At 33.5% G+C, this 17373-nt stretch overlaps 1 long non-coding RNA gene across 2 annotated transcripts in view; it reads left to right on the plus strand.

The window, feature by feature from the left end:
* The window catches only part of LOC100578965, a 46016-nt gene that overhangs the window by 13833 nt on the left and 14810 nt on the right, over window positions 1-17373 (plus strand). The window lies entirely within an intron of this gene.

The raw sequence follows: 17373 nt of genomic DNA on the forward strand, positions 1-17373 counted from the left end.
ATTTTTGGTGTTGGGGAAATTTCTTCCTATTTTTAATATGAGATTAAACGATATTTTACGTAAATGGAGAAAAAGGAAATCGATAATGATTTTTGGTGTTGGGGAAATTTCTTCGTATTTTTAATACGAAATTAAATATTTTACGTGAATGGAGAAGAAGAAAATTGATAATGATGATTTTTGGTGTTGAGGAAATTTCTTCCTATTTTTAATATGAGATTAAACGATATTTTAGGTAAATGGAGAAAAAGGAAATCGATAATGATTTTTGGTGTTGGGGAAACTTCTTCCTATTTTTAATATGAAATTAAACGATATTTTAATTGTAAATATAAAAAAAAAAATCGATAATGATTTTTGGTATTTTTTAGCGAAATTTTTTCCCCCCTCTCCTTCCTCTTCTATTTTTAATATGAAATTAAACGACATTTTACGTAAATGGATACCGATACCAAAATGAAAAAAAAAATCGATAATGATTTTTGGTATTTTTTCGCGAAACTTTTCTCCCCTCCCCCCTTTCTATTTTTAATATGAAATTAAACGAAATTATTTTTAATTGTAAATATTTTTTTAATTGTAAATATAAAAAAAAAAATCGATAATGATTTTCGGTGTTCGCGAAATTTCCCTCTCCCTCCTCTCCCTCTTCCTATTTTTAATATGAAATTAAACGATATTTTACGTAAATATAAAAAAAAAGAAAATTGATAATGATTTTTGGTGTTCACGAAACTTTTTCCTATTTTTAATATGAAATTAAACGATATTTTAATTATAAATATAAAAAAAAATCGATAATGATTTTTGGTATTTTTTCGCGAAACTTCCCCCACCCCCTCTTTTTATTTTTAATATGAAATTAAACGATATTTTATATAAATATCAAAAAAAAAAGAAAATTCATAATGATTTTTGGCGTTCTTCCTATTTTTAATATGAAATTAAACGATATTTTACGTAAATATAAAAAAAAAAAAAAAGAAAATTGGTAATGATTTTTGGTTTTCTTCCCATTTTTAATATGAAAATAAAATTAAAGAACATTTTACATTAAGAAAAAGAAAAAAAATCGATAATGATTTTTGATATTCGCGAAATTTCCCTCTGCCCTCTCCCCCCCTATTTCTATTTTTAATATGAAATTAAACGATATTTTATGTAACTATCAAAAAAAAAAAAATTCATAATCATTTTTGGTGTTGGCGAAACTTTTTCCTATTTTTAATATGTAAATATAAAAAAAAAAAGAAAATTGATAATTGGTACTCTTCCCATTTTTAATACGAAATTAAACGACATTTTACGAAAATACGAAAAAGAAAAAAAATCGATAATGATTTTTAATGTTCGCGAAACTTTTCTCCCCTCCCCCCTTCTATTTTTAATATTAAAAATTAAACGAAATTATTTTAATTGTAAATATCAAAAAAGAAAAAAATCGATAATGATTTTAGTGTTTAGAAAAGATTTAGAAAGAAAGAGAAAGAGGGAAGGGAGGAGGAAGGGAGGAATAAACGATGAGAAAAATGACGATAATTTAAAATTATGAGTTTTTAATAATCGTTAAACTGGCGTATAACGGTGGAAGCAACGTGCGATTAAATGTTATAGCTCGAGGCTATAATTAATTTGTAGCAAGCATTCTCCGTATTTACGACGTAACCAGACAGAGAATGAAGAAAGTAATGGTAGGTGATTGATAGTGCGGCGTTATCGAGCGAGAAAGAGAAAGGGAAGGGAAGAGAGGTTGTCCATTGTTCGAGTGAGAAAATGGGATTGCAAAGAAAAAAAAAAAGACTCTAGGAATTGCATTTGATAGATTTGCACGGTCACGCGATTTGTTGTTGTGTCGTAAATGGAGCTATATCTCGCCCCGTGACGCGACATCGAAACAAAGTATATTAAAAAAAAAAAGAAAAATGTAAAAATCAAGAAGATTAGAGGGATATTCGCGTCACGTCAACTTGCAACTTCATTTTGCTCTCGATTAAACGCGTCTACTTGCGCCTATCCCCCCTCCCTGCAATCCCTCCCCCCCCTCGTTTCGCACGTTTGTTGTGAAGGATCGAAGAAAATCGAAACGAAATGGCGAAACAGGAAGATCAAGATTCAGTGATTACAGCGTGTCAACGATAAAGATAGCTCTGGATCTAGTAATAATTATCGGAATTCCACGTTAATCACGAGTTTTTGCTAGTTTGTACACTCGTGCACAATATCTCTGTGTATTATACGCGTTTGTATTAAAGTTCATTCCTTCTGGAAATTATATATTGGAGTATAAATATAAATATACATAAGTGGTAAGAACGAAAGTTCCACCAATTAAGATGGATAAAAAAAAAGGGATATATTCGATAAATAAATTTATAGACACGTGAAGAATTTATTATTTGTTCGTTCTTATTAAAGTACTCGGTTATAAAGTGTTGTTTCGCGTTTTCGTTTCGTAATTTTTGAAATCACGTTAAATATAAATAAATTGTAATAAGAGAAAACAACTTTTTTTTTAGATTAAAGTTTTTAATTAAAAGAAAAAAAATATATATATGGGCTTGTTTGGGTATACAACATTTTTAAATTAATAATTTACTCGATTGATTCAAAATGGAGATTTTTATCGTTACATTTTATCATCGAAATAAACAAGGCTTTTTTTAGCGAGAAATATGTAAAAAAAAAAAAAAACGCAAGAACGCGGAAACAAAGATTATCAAAAGTTTATTTCGGAACTGGACAATCATTAAATGTTAACGGGACGACGACACGCGTTGTACGTTTTGCACGCAAAACAGGGATCTCGTTATCTTCTCGCGCTGGGTGACGTACGAAATTGTACTTAACCCATTTTCATCGTCTCTCCTTCACGATCACGATCCATTAATCACGGCGGAAGCGTTTCGCACAAGGTGCAATCAATGTTTCCCTCGAAATGAGATTAATTGCATCGGCGGCACTGAAAAAAAAGCACGATATTTTTCTTTAATTACGTTCAAACGATACGTGAAGCGATGCGTATCGATTGATCGCGCATGCGAGGTTATTAGATATGCAAGTGTAACACGAAAAAAAATTGATATTCGAAGGTTAGATACTTTTTCATACGTAGATCCAAAATATAAAATTTACTACTTGCCCTACTCTGGAACGAAATAAAGATAAAATGTCATAATTTTTCTACAATTCCGTCCAACTGGTATGTGAAGCGATGCGTATCCATTGATCGCGCATGCGTATCCATTGGACGCGCATGCGTAATAGGGTATGCGAGTGTGACGTCAAATTAGTATCCAAAGCTACATGTCGAGTGATCGCGCATGCGTATTAGATGTGCAACATCAAAAAATTGGTATCTTAGGTTAGATGTTTCTTCGTACGTAGAATGAAATAAAATTTACTACTTGCCCTTATTATTCTTACGGAAATGAAATAAAAATAAAGCGACGTAAATACAAAGTTTTTACGCAATCGTCGAAATAAAATTATTCGTGTATAATAATGAACCAGGAGTGAAATGTCGATGTAGATAAGATAATTGCACGTAATGCACATTAACTGGGAATATAATTTCACGTATTCGTGTACGATTAACTGTTGTGGCTGTTTCTGCGGAGCGAAGTGAATTTAAGCCGGCTCTTATAATACGTTACACGAAAGGAAGTTTGAAAGTTGAAATTCAACCGAGTCACTCCCGTCGTTATCGATATAGTTACATGATGGAATATAATTCGTGTGAAGAATTGTGGTTAATCCATTATTTAACGATTTCGATTAATTGGTTGAAACTGCCACTTTCACCATCAATCCTATGAAATTTTTCCATTACGATTTCGGAAACGCCTTGTTATGTCAAATATCAAAAACACTTCCGACATCATCTCAAGATATATCGACCGATAAAATAAACGATGATGATACCATAATTAATTATTAAACAATCCTCCCCTCTCTTTAATTCGTTCAGTAATATAATGTATATTAACTGGACAAAATTATGCAACGTATAACAACTATATATTATTAAAATTTTAAATCTTTTTTTTTTTTTTTTTTTAATGAAATACGCGTATATAGGAACTAATCAATAATCGATCGATTCACGTTTCGATAAATATTCTGTAAATTTATTAAGAAGGAAAAATTTAAATTTCAAATTTTATTAACAAGTAGAAATATCAATATTTTAATTTAAGTCGTTATTAAAATTATCGATAAGCTTTTTTTTCTTCTTTTTTTTGTAAATTGAACTTAATTATTTCATACTGGAAATTCACGCGACATAACGACTTGTCAATGATTTTTTATATATTCCACATCGTTTCACGCGATCGTTTCTACTTTTTCTTTTAAACTATATTAAATTTAATTCGCAACGTTCACGGCCATTCGTGATATATATACTTGTCTAAAATATATATTCGTTTAAATATTCTTTTCAATCATTGATTGTGAATAATAAATTCCTAACTTTAGCCGCCATTTTTTTTATTCTTTTATTTTTTATTTTTTATTATTATAATTTTCAGTTTTTATATCTTGTTAAATTATCACTGTTTAGGCGCCGTATCTATCGAAAAAATTTAGTATATACAGTAATTTCTTTTTTTTAAATAAACATTTTTTCTACGATTCTCAAGATCCATCTTTACTTTTTTACCACGTGGATATTTTTACTTAAAATATTCGTTTTTTTCAACTTATCTATTTTATTTTGTATTTTCATTTCGTTCTTACAATTTTCAATTTTATTAAATTTTTTATCATTTTTGTTAAATTATCACTGTTCAGAATAATTTTTCTTCATACACCATTCCCAATTCTCAACTTTCGTAAATTTGTCAAATTCGAAGCGCTTTCTAAAAATATTCAAATATATTTTTTTATATCGTTATTTTCTTTTTTATCTCAATTGAACCCAAAAAATTATTAATTCTCATTTTTTTATTCGATCATACATTTTCAATAAACCACGATAAAACTGGTTTATAAACAATTAACGTGTGTTAATTCTATAAATATTTCGATAAACAACAACTTATTGAAACGAATGAATATTTTGAATATTCATCGAATATCCATATATTCTAAATTATATTACGATTTGATTTTTATGAAATATTTTTTTTTTACGTTTAGAGCGATCGGCTGTGCCAAAAATAGTCGACAGTTATAAAGGGTTAATTTTTATTTTTATTTTAATTTTTATTATTTTAATTTTTATTTTTATTTTAATTTTTATTATTTTAATTTTTATTTTTATTTTAATTTTTATTATTTTAATTTTTATTTTTATTTTAATTTTTATTATTTTAATTTTTATTTTTATTTTAATTTTTATTATTTTAATTTTTATTTTTATTTTAATTTTTATTATTTTAATTTTTATTATTTTAATTTTTATTTTTATTTTAATTTTTATTATTTTAATTTTTATTTTTATTTTAATTTTTATTATTTTAATTTTTATTTTTATTTTAATTTTTATTATTTTAATTTTTATTTTTATTTTAATTTTTATTATTTTAATTTTTATTTTTATTTTAATTTTTAAAAAAATAAAATGGTACAAACCATTTGCGAATTAAATCTCGAAATCTCGAACGCGGAGAGCAAAACGCAATTTTCGATCGTCGCTCGTTAATCTCTGTTCGAGGAGGGGGGAGGGGGGACGATAAATCTCGGGGGAGATGGAAATTTTCCCATGGGAGAGGGGGACGAAAATTGCGATCATCAGCCCTCCCCACTTCCCTCCATCGTAATGAAATAATTGGCGGAGATCGGCACAGCTGCTGCCGATCCCCGAAAAACCGATTCGCAACGACGATGAAAGTGGTCGATCCGCGAATTCGAATTGCGAAAGGGACAGGATTGGCCCCGTTTCCATATCTCAATTTTTTTCGCCTCCGAAAATAATTTTCGAATCGTCGAATTCGATTGTTAAACTTTTTTCAAAATTTATTAGCGGATTCGTATTAGTTGGAGACCTTTTCTTTTTTTTTTGAAGCATAAACTTGAATTTTTCAAGTAAACAGTGTCCCAAAATTCAAGCAGGAAGTAATTTTGACAGAAAACACAAGTAATTAATTTGTAATTGAAAATTGTAAATTTTTTGCCGATTCGTAAAGTATACGGCACTGGGTTGGGTATGGAATGGGATATCGGGTAAATAGCGCTCCTCTGTCGAAATTTTCCGTGACCGTGGCTGAATTTCGTCGATACAGCGCTCAGTTTCTCCCTTCGAAGCGTGTGACTTGTCGGTATAAACTTAAACTTGAAAAAAAACCGAAAGAAAAGAGTCGAACGTCGGCGTTAAATCGCACGATCTGGCCAATTCCGATCACCAAAAACCACGGGAAATTACACGACCAAGAAACGACTCGAGCGGTAATTGAATCGTTTCTGTATGGCACGTGGCATCGTCTCGTTGAAAATACGTGTCGTCCGTATCTTGCAATTTAGGCAGAAGAAACTGGAATTATCGTGTCGCGATAGCGAGCACCGTAAACCGTTATTGCCTGACCAGCCGCATTTTCGAAGAAGAATGCTGCCTCCAGTCCAAAATCCGCATTTGTTTCTCAACGATCGCTCGTGGATTTTCTGGAACACTAAATACGACAATTTAATCGATCCATCGAGACACGAAAACGGGCCTCGTCGCTGAACACGATCGAAAAACCTTCGTTAGTTATTTTTAAAATGTTGCTCGACAACGGAAACGCGTTGCTCTTTCGCCCCATTTTTAACAATCTTCGACACTTTACCGTGCAAATAGCGCAAAATTCAAACCTTGCGTGAATTTTGGGACACCGTTTATATATATCGAGGGATACGTAATAATTACGCGCGGAGTGGAAAGTTCGATGTTGTTGTTGTTCTGTTTTATTTTGAAACAGAAAAAAAAAAAATTCCTTAACGAGTCTCGCTTAGAATCGAAAAGTTACGGAGAATTTTCACGGAGTTGCTCGGGTGCAAGGAAAGGCGCAACCACGAACGATTACTTTTCGTCACGCCAACACGATACTCGGTTTTGCTTCGTTTACCTCGTGTATATCGATATACATAGAGTTTGGGAGAGGTGAGGAGGGGGGAGTAACGCCGCCCAGTTACGCGAAATAAACATCTGCGCACGCGTGTCCAAAGACACGGCGATCGAACGAGGATGGTTTGAGACCGTTTTTCCTACGCCGGATTCGAGATGGCACGCGAACTCGCGTGCGCGCGCAACATCGCGCATTTCACGCGGAACGAGGAAATGTTCTCGATAAGTTTCACGGTTAGAAAGTCAATTCATTACGATACGTCGTGACCATATTTGCACCCGATTTGCATCTGGTTTGAAAATTGTATAGTCGTTTTAGTTTGTACCCATTACGGGGAAAGTATATATGATCGTATTTTCGTGAAAATTTTCCGATTTAGATGGAAAAATGGATAAAAAGGAAAAGTTTATCGGTAAACATAAAATTGAATTAAAGACATGAAATGAAGAAGAAGAGAGAGAATCTTTTTGTTCCAAAATTTTGAAATCGCATTGGAAAAAAAAGAAGTTATTCTATCGCAAAAGAAGAAACTGTAAGAAACTTCAAGATTGAAAAAATAAAACAAAGATCTCTTTTCCGAGAAAAGTGACTCGGCTGCAAGAAAAAAAAAAATCGAATCGAAAAAAAAATACAAAAGTAAAAAAAAAAAAAAAACGGTTGCCCCGTTCCTTTTCTCCAAATCGACGACGACGAGACGAAGAAAAATGGAATGGCACGGTTGTTAAGGGGTTGTCGGTTGACAAGCGGCGGCAATATTAATCGAGTATCGGGGATGGCACGTGTGTGTACCAGGTTTCTGGCACGCGCATCATTGCCCGCCTGGTGGGGGAAGACTACACGAAGACGACGAGGAGGCCTCGAAGGGGAGCCGCCGAATAAAAAGGAGGAGGAAAAAAGGAGTCCCGCGGCGAGTTTTCTTCCGTTGAAGCAGATAGAGAGAGAGAAAGAGAGAGAGAAAGAGAGAGAGGAGTCGGCCGACAACACGGGCAACGCGATTCGGGACCTCCTTCTCTTCCTCTTCTTCCTTCTCTTCCTCTTCCTCGCCACGAAACGATAGCGCATTGCGCACGCGTAATATACAGTTTCTCGTTCACACATTTACGTTTTAGACTTATTCGGTTTGAATATTATACCGCTCACTTTTACGTTGGAACCTTAGCTCGACATTGACCGAACGCTCTCGCTTGTTTACATTTCTGGCTAAAACGTATAAAAACTATCAACAACGTGTCAGCGTTCGAATACGCTTTCGTAACCTATTACTGTAGTGCGCGTATATAACGTATTATACTACTGGTGAATCGTTTTTAAATTTTGCCGAGCATAATCTTGATATTTCCTACTGTTCCTTCGACGCGTATATTTCGTTCATCAAAAATCGCAGATATAATAAGCGAATACTTTCGTTGCCCGCTGTACGTATGTGGCAATGCGCCGGATTCTTTCGCTTATATTTTATACCCGTCGCCCGGTTAGGAGGGAAAAAGAGCGAGGAGGTCTCGCGTCTGACGAAGGACGAACAATGCAGTGGCGTAGCCTCGAAACACCGACTCCCATTATTATACGAAGGAACAATGGCCACGATATTGCTCGGATACCGATTACGCTTTTCAACTAACTCGGTTCTCGTTCCATTCCAGAAAAGAAAGATTAAAATTGTATCGTTGAAAAATTCGTTGCGTCTCGGATTGTCACGTTGTTCGTAATAAATTTTACCTTTTTTTTTCAGGCGAGGAGAAAAGGAAGGATCCGTCGATTCGATCGAAAAGCACGCGTATCGATTTTAATTGGAGAAAAAATTGGAGAAAAGATTTGTTATTGACTTAGTGCGTGTGTGTACACGCTCGTCGCGCGTTGATTATCGATTTTCGATAAAAACAACGGACATCTCTCTCTCTGTCGCCTCGCCTCGTCTCGAGATCGAGAAGCTATTATCGCTCGTATTTTTAGGGTTACGATACGCGAGTGATACGTTACTGTGGATAGAAGGGAAGAAAAAGAGAGGGGAGCCAAGAGAGCGGGCAGGTGCACGCGTTTCATTTCGTGTTCCAGCCTCGGTTTCCGTCCCAAACCCGCGCCGTGATTTCGACCGTTGCCGATTTTATCCCGAACCCAAATCTCTTTTACACCAAATATCTAATCAGATATGACGACGAAAGCGAAACGGGCACCGAACAAATATCCTTCTCAAACTTTTCATCCAACTTTTCGTGAATATCGATTATTATTATTGTTTCATTTTCCCGATTTTAATCCTCTATTCCCAATTGGGAAATTTCACGTGTTCATGGGTGCAAATGTTCGATTTTATGGAAAATATGTATAACATTCCCAACAATCATAAAATGCAACAGATAACATTTTCTAAAAATTTTATCATTTATTTCGTTTTTAAGACTATCAACCGTATCTATATACACATTTTTCAACTCGTCGTAAAAATTCATGCGATGGAGGGTTAATTTTCTTTCAATCCTTTGCGGGCCAACGGATTTCTCCTCCCTCCCCGTGGAGGGATTATTTTTCACCGCGATCGAGTTTGAAAAGGAGAAAGAAAGGAGGAAGGGGGGGGATCCGTATGAAAAATTCGTACTCGCGTTGCGAACACACAGGTGCGGCGAGCAGCCGAGTTAACGAGCGCTGGTTTTACTTTCCTTCCCCGAGAAGTGGAATGAAGGGACGAGGGAAAAAAGGGGGAGGGAGAGAAACGAGAGGAGGAGGAGGATGTTGATATAAACGAAAATTGAGAGAGGTATAACGATACTGTTACGTGTCCAGATAAGTTTCTTCCTCCCTTTTTTTTCCAAATTTTATCATAAATCGGATACGAGATTATCCAATCGTCGGATAGATATCGCTTGACAATTCTTCTCGATTCCTCGTCACAACATTTTTAGCTAGCTTCGACACCCGATTTCCCGAGCTGGAGTGCAAAAAGTAAGCAGCGAACGACACTTGTGATGCTCGAAATCGTCGCAACTCTTGTCGCGAATCTTTTTAAAAACGAAAAAACGCCGTTTTCAGATGGCGCCACGAGCGGTAAAGTGATTCGAATTCGACCGAAATCGTCCCATGGGACTGGCAACTCTTCTTAAAAATGAAAGAACGCTGTTTTCAGATGGCGCCACGAGCGGTAAAGTAATTCGTTACAATCAAACATACGACACTTGATGCGCGCCGTCGAATGCCGACTCTTCTTAAGAACGAAAATACGCCTTTTCCAGATGGCGCCACGAGCGGTAAAGTGATTCGAATTCGACCGAAATCGTCCCATGAGACTGGCAACTCTTGTCGCGAATCTTCTTAAAAACTAAAAAACACCGTTTTCAGATGGCGCCACGAGCGGTAAAGTAATTCGTTACAATCAAACAAACGACACTTGATGCGCGTCGTCGAATGCTGACTCTTCTTAAAAACGAAAATACGCCTTTTCCAGATGGCGCTGCGAACGGTAAAGTGATTCGAATTCGATCGAAATCGTCCCATGGGACTGGCAACTCTTGTCGCGAATCTTCTTAAACATGAAAGAACGCCGTTTTCAGATGGCGTTGCGAACGATAAATTTATTCGAATTCGGAAGTTACGATCAAAGGAACGGCGCTTTTGATACGCGCCGCATCGCTTGAAATCGTCGAATGGGATTGATAACTCTTGTCACGACTCTTTTTAAAAATAAACGAAAATACGCCGTTTCCAGATGGCGCCACGAACGGTAAAGTGATTCGAATTCGATCGAAATCGTCCCATGGGACTGGCAACTCTTGTCGCGTATCTTCTTAAAAACTAAAAAATGCTGTTTTCAGATGGCGCCACGAGCGGTAAAGTAATTCGTTACGATCAAACAAATGACACTTCTGATGCGCGCCGTCGAATACCGACTCTTCTTAAAAACGAAAATACATTCTTTCTAGGTGGCGCTGCGAACGGTAAAATAATTCGAAATCTGGCAATTCTTAAAAGCGAAAAAACGTCGTTTTCAGATGGCGCCATGAACGATAAAGTGATTCGAATTCGGTCAGAAATTATCGTAGAAAATAAAGAGGAAGGAACTTGTTCGCACAATATTAATATTTGATTCGCGTTAATTGAGAGAAGTAAATGTTCTCGCGAAGGAAAGAAAAGGAGAGAGAGAGATTTTTGTGAAAAGAGAGGGAAGGAAGGGAAAAAGAGATTATCATCGAAGATGGAACATTAATAAATAATATATAAATATATAAATAAACATATAGTAAATTATATATACGATAATAAATAATATTAATAAACAAGAGGGGAAAGAAAGTTGGACGAATGACGCGAGAATGAGGGGAGGAGCTGCGTGCGTGCCAAAAACTGCCAAGGTATTTATCCGGAGGCTCGGATTAAACGAGAAGAGGCGAGGAGAAATCGAGAGGAGTCTCTCTCTCTCTCTCTCTCTCTCTCTCTCTCTCTCTCTTTCTTTCTCTGCGTTTAATCCGAATTCGCGTGTTGCACCTCGATCTCGGTTAATAACTTTTCCAATTAGAGAATTATTTTTATTTATATTTGTGTAAATCTTCGTACATCTTTCTATTGAAATTTTTCCAAAAAGTTAGTGTTTCAATTTTTCAGTTAGTGTTTATTTAATTTTCCCAATTTAGAGGATTATTTTTATGCATATTTAATATAAACTTTCTCGAAATTGACAAGTTTCCAAAAAAAACTCGCGTTCGAAATACTTCACTTTCGATGCTTCAACTTTCCCAATTAAAGAATTATTTTTATCCATATTTACATAAACGTTCGTACATCTCGAAATTCACGAGTCTTCAAATAACTCGCGTTCGAATACTTCACTTTCGATGCTTCAACTTTCCCAATTAAACGATCATTGTTTTCATCCATATTCATATTTAATATGATTCTTCGTACATCTAGAAATTTTTATTGAAATTTCCGAAAAATTCGTGTTTCAATACTTCAATTTTCCCAATTGAAGAATTATTTTTATCTATATTTAATATAAATCTTCGTACATTTAGAAATTTATAAATCTCCAAAAATAATATTCACATTCGAATGCTTCGATTTTCTCAATTAAATAATCATTTTTATCATATTCATATTTAATATGATTCTTCATACATCTAGAAATTTTTATTGAAATTTCCAAAAAATTCGTGTTTCAATTTTCTCAGCTAGAGAATTATTTTTATCCATATTTGTGAAAAGTTTCGAAATTTCCAAAAATATTTTTATCCATATTTGTGTAAAGTTTCGTGTATCTCGAAATTTTCAAAAAATTCGTTTTTGAATATTTTAACTTTTCCATTTAAACAATCATTTTTATCCATTTATTTATCTTAAATCTTCGTACATCTAAAAATTTCTATTGAAATTTCCAAAAAAATTCGTGTTTCAATATTTCAACTTTCGCAATTGAACAATTATTTTCATCTATTTATTTACCTTAAATTTTCGTACATCTCGAAATTTTTATTGAAATTTCCAAAAAATTCAATACTTCAACTTTTCCAATTAAACATTCATTTTATCCATTATTCATTCACTTTGAACCTTCCTCACTCATCTCGAAATTCCTAAATTTTCCAAAAATAATATTTATATTCGAATCCTTCAATTTTCCCAATTAAACAATCATTTTCTTCCATATTTAATATAAACCTTCGTCCATCTTGAAATTTCTATTGAAATTTCCAAAAAAATCAATGTGTTTCAACTTCTCCAATTAAATAATCATTTTTATTCATTTATTTACCTTAAACCTTCGTCCATCTCGAAATTTCTATTGAAATTTCCAAAAATCTCGCTTTCAAATGCTTCAACTTTCCCAATTAAACAATCATTTTCATCCATATTTAATATAAACTTTCGACCTTCTAAAAATTTCTATTGAAAAACTTCGTGTTTCAATTCACTTCAACTTTCCCAATTAAACAATCATTTTCATTCATTTATTTACCTTAAACCTTCGTCCATCTCGAAATTTCTATTGAAATTTCCAAAAAAATCGTGTTTTAACTTTCCCAATTAAACAATCATTTTTATCTTAAATCTTCATCATTTACCTTAAATCTTCGTCCATCTCGAAATTTCTATTAAAATCTCCAAAAACTTTATGTTCCAATACTTCAACTTTCCAATTAAACAATCATTTTCATCCTTATTTAATATAAACCTTCGTCCATCTAGAAATTTCCAAAAATATTTTTATCCATCCATATTTGTATAAAGTTTCGTATATCTCGAAATTTCCAAAAACTTCAATGTTTCAATACTTCAACTTCCCCAATTAAACAATCCATTATTATTCACCTTGAATCTCGCTCACACATCTCGAAATTCCAAAATCTTCCAAAATCTTTCAAAAACCTTTCGAATATTTCGATATCTTTCAATTCTCTTATTCGATCGCTCATCGATCGATCGATCGACCGATTCGAGTCGCGAGTTTCAATCGTGCTCGCCACGTGCTCTCTGCATTCGAGGAGGAGGAGGAGGAGGAGGAGGAAGAGGAAAAAGGATTTAGCCGGATGAAATACGGTTTGTCCAATTAACTCGCGATAAGATCGTCGGGTGGCGCTGGGTGGCGAGTCTTAAAACGACTTCATTAGACTACCCATAAAATTCATTGGCCCCGTTGTGAAACGGGGGAGAGGAAGAAGGGAGGAAGGAAAGGGAGAGAGAGAGAGAGACAGGTTAAGGGGACAGGTGGCGGGTTGCGTCGTACATCAAACTTTTAAGGCAGCCGGAATTCTCGAATCTCGGGACGATTTGGGGAAACGTCGTCTCGATTTCCACACGAGAAAGGAACGATTAGGGTTTATTAGAGGCGACATACCGTTCCCCCAAATTCCTGAAAAAACACGAGATGAGAGGGAGGAGAGGAGAGAAAAGGAAAGAAAAGAAAAGGAGAGGATAAGAGAGAAAAGGAAAGGAGAAGAGAGAAAAGGAAAGAGAGGAGAGGAGAGGAGAGGAGAGAAAAGGAAAGGAGAGGAGAGAAAAGGAAAGGAGAGGAGAGAAAAGGAAAGAGAGGAGAGAGAAAAAGAAAAAGAGGAGAGGAGAGGAGAGGAGAGGAGAAGAGAAGAGAGAAAGGAAAGAAAAGAGAGGAGAGAAGAGAAAAGGAAAGAAAAGGAAAAGAGAAGAGAGGAGAGGAGAGGAAAGAAGAGGAAAGGAAAGAAAAGGAAAGAAAAGGATAAGAGAAGAGAGGAGAGAAAAGAGAAGAGGAGAGGAGAGGAGAGGAGAGAAAAAGAAAGAGAGAAAAGAAAAGGAAAGGAGAGGAGAGAAAAAGAAAGAGAGAGAAGAAGAGAGGAGAGAAAAGGATAGGTGAGGAGAGAAAAGGAAAGGAGAGGAGAAGAAAGGAGAGGAGAAAAGAAGAAAGGACAAGAAAAAAGAAGAAAGGAGAGGATAAGAAAGGAGAGGAAAAAAGAAGAAAGAAGAGAAGAAAAGAAGAGGTAATCCTGATTTTTATATTTTTAACCAAATCTTCTCGAGATTGTTAATCCATTTTTTTCTATTAAATTTTCTATTCTCTTCTTCAATTGGTCATCAATATGACATTGATCCAACGAGTATCCAGAATTTTTAATAATATTAAATTTGATTCTTGTATATTAAATTGCAGGAATTTAAATGTTAATTTCGATTATTAGAAAACAGATAACCGGATGGTTATTCCAATAAAAATTCCAATAAAATTAATTACAACTTGGATAGACGTTCATTGTTATTGAATACGTTGTCATTGAACCATCATTAGGAATTAAAATTGATCCAGTCCCAGGTCGAATTAAATATTTAATTAAATTATTTATTTATTATAATATATAATTATTAATTATTTATTTAATTAAATATTTAAGAAAACGACTTGGAATTTTTTTTTTTCAATGTTGTAAAATTTGTGGAATAAATAAATCCATAGATTTGTACCAATTATAAAATTGAATCAACTTAATTTATTAAATATTTCTTAAATTTAATATGAATCAATAAACAAAATTAAACACAATAAACAATTTAAATAATTATTAAAATTAGTTTAATTAAATTGTAACATTGGTTCGTCAAACTAAAATAAATTTCGAATAAATTATTTGTTAAAACTTCGAAATTTCAGGAAAGGAGAGGAAAGGATTTCGTTATATTATTGTTCCAAAGAATATTTCTTAACGATGGAGTAATATTGGAAGAATTCGATGTCTCACGATTTGAATATCGATAAGATTCTAAGATTTCTCCCCCCTCCCCGATGCTGGGAGCATCCTTTCCACGGAATCTGTTATTATTTCCGTTAATTATTTTTATTAATACGCGACGCGAGCTCTTTCCAATCTAGAAGTTTCTACAAGTTTCTAGAATTCGAAAGGGATAGAAAGAGTTGCAGGGGAAAAAAATAAAATATGACGGGAAAAATGGGCGAACAGGTTTTCCGACTGAACTTGTCGCTCGTGCGGTTTGATGAATTTCGAACGACCATGCATAATTTCCATAATTTCTCGCGTGGAAGAAAATTCGTTTCGATCGCGATGAAAAATGCGAACGAAACTGCGTTGAAAGGAAAGGAAAAAGGAAGTTTGAATGGTGAAAGAGATTGTGTCGAAGAAAATTTTGATGAGAAATGTGGAAGAAAATCATAAGAAAAAAAGATGCGTTGGAAATCGAAAGGAAATGGAAAAAAAGGTTTGAATAATAAAAGAGAATCGTGTCGAAGAAAATTTTGATGAAAAGTGTGGAAGAAAATCATAAAAAAGTAATCATAAAAAAAAAGATGCGTTGGAAATCGAAAAGAAATGGAAACAAAGGTTTGAATAATAAAAGAGAATCGTGTCGAAGAAAATTTTTATGAAAAGTATGAAAGAAAATCGTAATCACAAAAAAAAAGAGTGCGGAGTACGAGAGATGCGTTGGAAATCGAAAAGAAATAGAAAAAAAAGATTTGAATAATAAAAGAGATATAATAATAATAATAAATATCAAAGAAAATTTTGATAAAAAGTATTTGGAAAAAAATTCGTTTCGATCATAATCAAAAAAAAAAAAAGATGCGAAGCACGAGAGATGCAAAGAAGTCGAAAAAAAAATAGAAAGAGAATAATAAAAAAGAATCGTTTCGAAGAAAATTTCAGTAAAAAAAAAATCGAAGAAAATTCATTTAAAGCGCAACAGATGCGTAAAAAATCGAAAGGAAATCGAGAGAGAAATTTCAACGATGAAAGAGATCGAAGAAAATTCATTTAAAGCGCAAGAAATGCAAAGATACGATTAGAAGTCAAAAAAAAAAAAAAAAAATAGAAAGAGAAGTTTCAACGAAGAGAAAAGAGATCGAAGAAAATTCGTTCGAAGCGCAACAGATTCGTAAAAAATCGAAAGGAAATCGAGAGACAAATCTGAATAATAAAAGAGAATCGTTTCGAAGAAAATTTCAGTAAAAAATATCGAAGAAAATTCATTTGAAGCATAAAAGATGCAAAGATGCGTTAGAAGTTGAAAAAAAAAAAGAAAGAGAAATTTCAACGATGAAAGAGATCGAAGAAAATTCGTTCGAAGCACAAGAAATGCGTAAAAAATCGAAAGGAAATAGAGAAACAAATCTAAATAATAAAAGAGAAAAAAATTTATTTAAAGCATAAAAGATGCAAGAATGCGTTAAAAATCGAAAAAAAAAATTCGTAAGTAAAAAATCGAAAGGAAATCGAGAGAGAAGTTTGAATAATAAAAGAGAATCAAATCGAAGAAAATTCATTTAAAAGATAAAAGATGCAAGAATGCGTTAAAAATCGAAAAAAAAAAATTCGTAAGTAAAAAATCGAAAGGAAATCGAGAGAGAAGTTTGAATAATAAAAGAGAATCAAATCGAAGAAAATTCATTTAAAGCGCAAGAGATGCAAGAATGCGTTAAAAATCAAAAAAAAATAGAAAGAGAAATTTCAACGATGAAAAAGATCGAAGAAAATTCATTTAAAGCGCAAGAGATGCAAGGATGCGTTAAAAATCAAAAAAAAAAAAAAAAATCGAAAAAAAAATTTCAACGATGAAAGAGATCGAAGAAAATTCATTTAAAGTGCCACAAATGCATAAAAACATCGAAAGGAAATCAAGAGAAGTGTGAATAATAAAAGAGAATCGTATCAAAGAAAATTTCGGTGAGAAAAAATTCATTCGAGATACGTTAGAAATGGAAAGGAAATAAAGAGAGAGAGAGAAATTCGAGCGAGGAGAAATAAAAGAGATCGAAGAAACTTCCGCGGTGCTGTTTATATCCAACCGGTCTCCGCCAACCGACGAATTATTTTTCTTTATTTTTATATTTTATATCTCTTCGAAACGAGAACAAACCGCAATAAAATTT

Source organism: Apis mellifera, linkage group LG10, assembly GCF_003254395.2.
Source record: "Apis mellifera strain DH4 linkage group LG10, Amel_HAv3.1, whole genome shotgun sequence".
In the NCBI taxonomy this organism is placed as follows: Eukaryota; Metazoa; Arthropoda; class Insecta; order Hymenoptera; family Apidae; genus Apis; species Apis mellifera.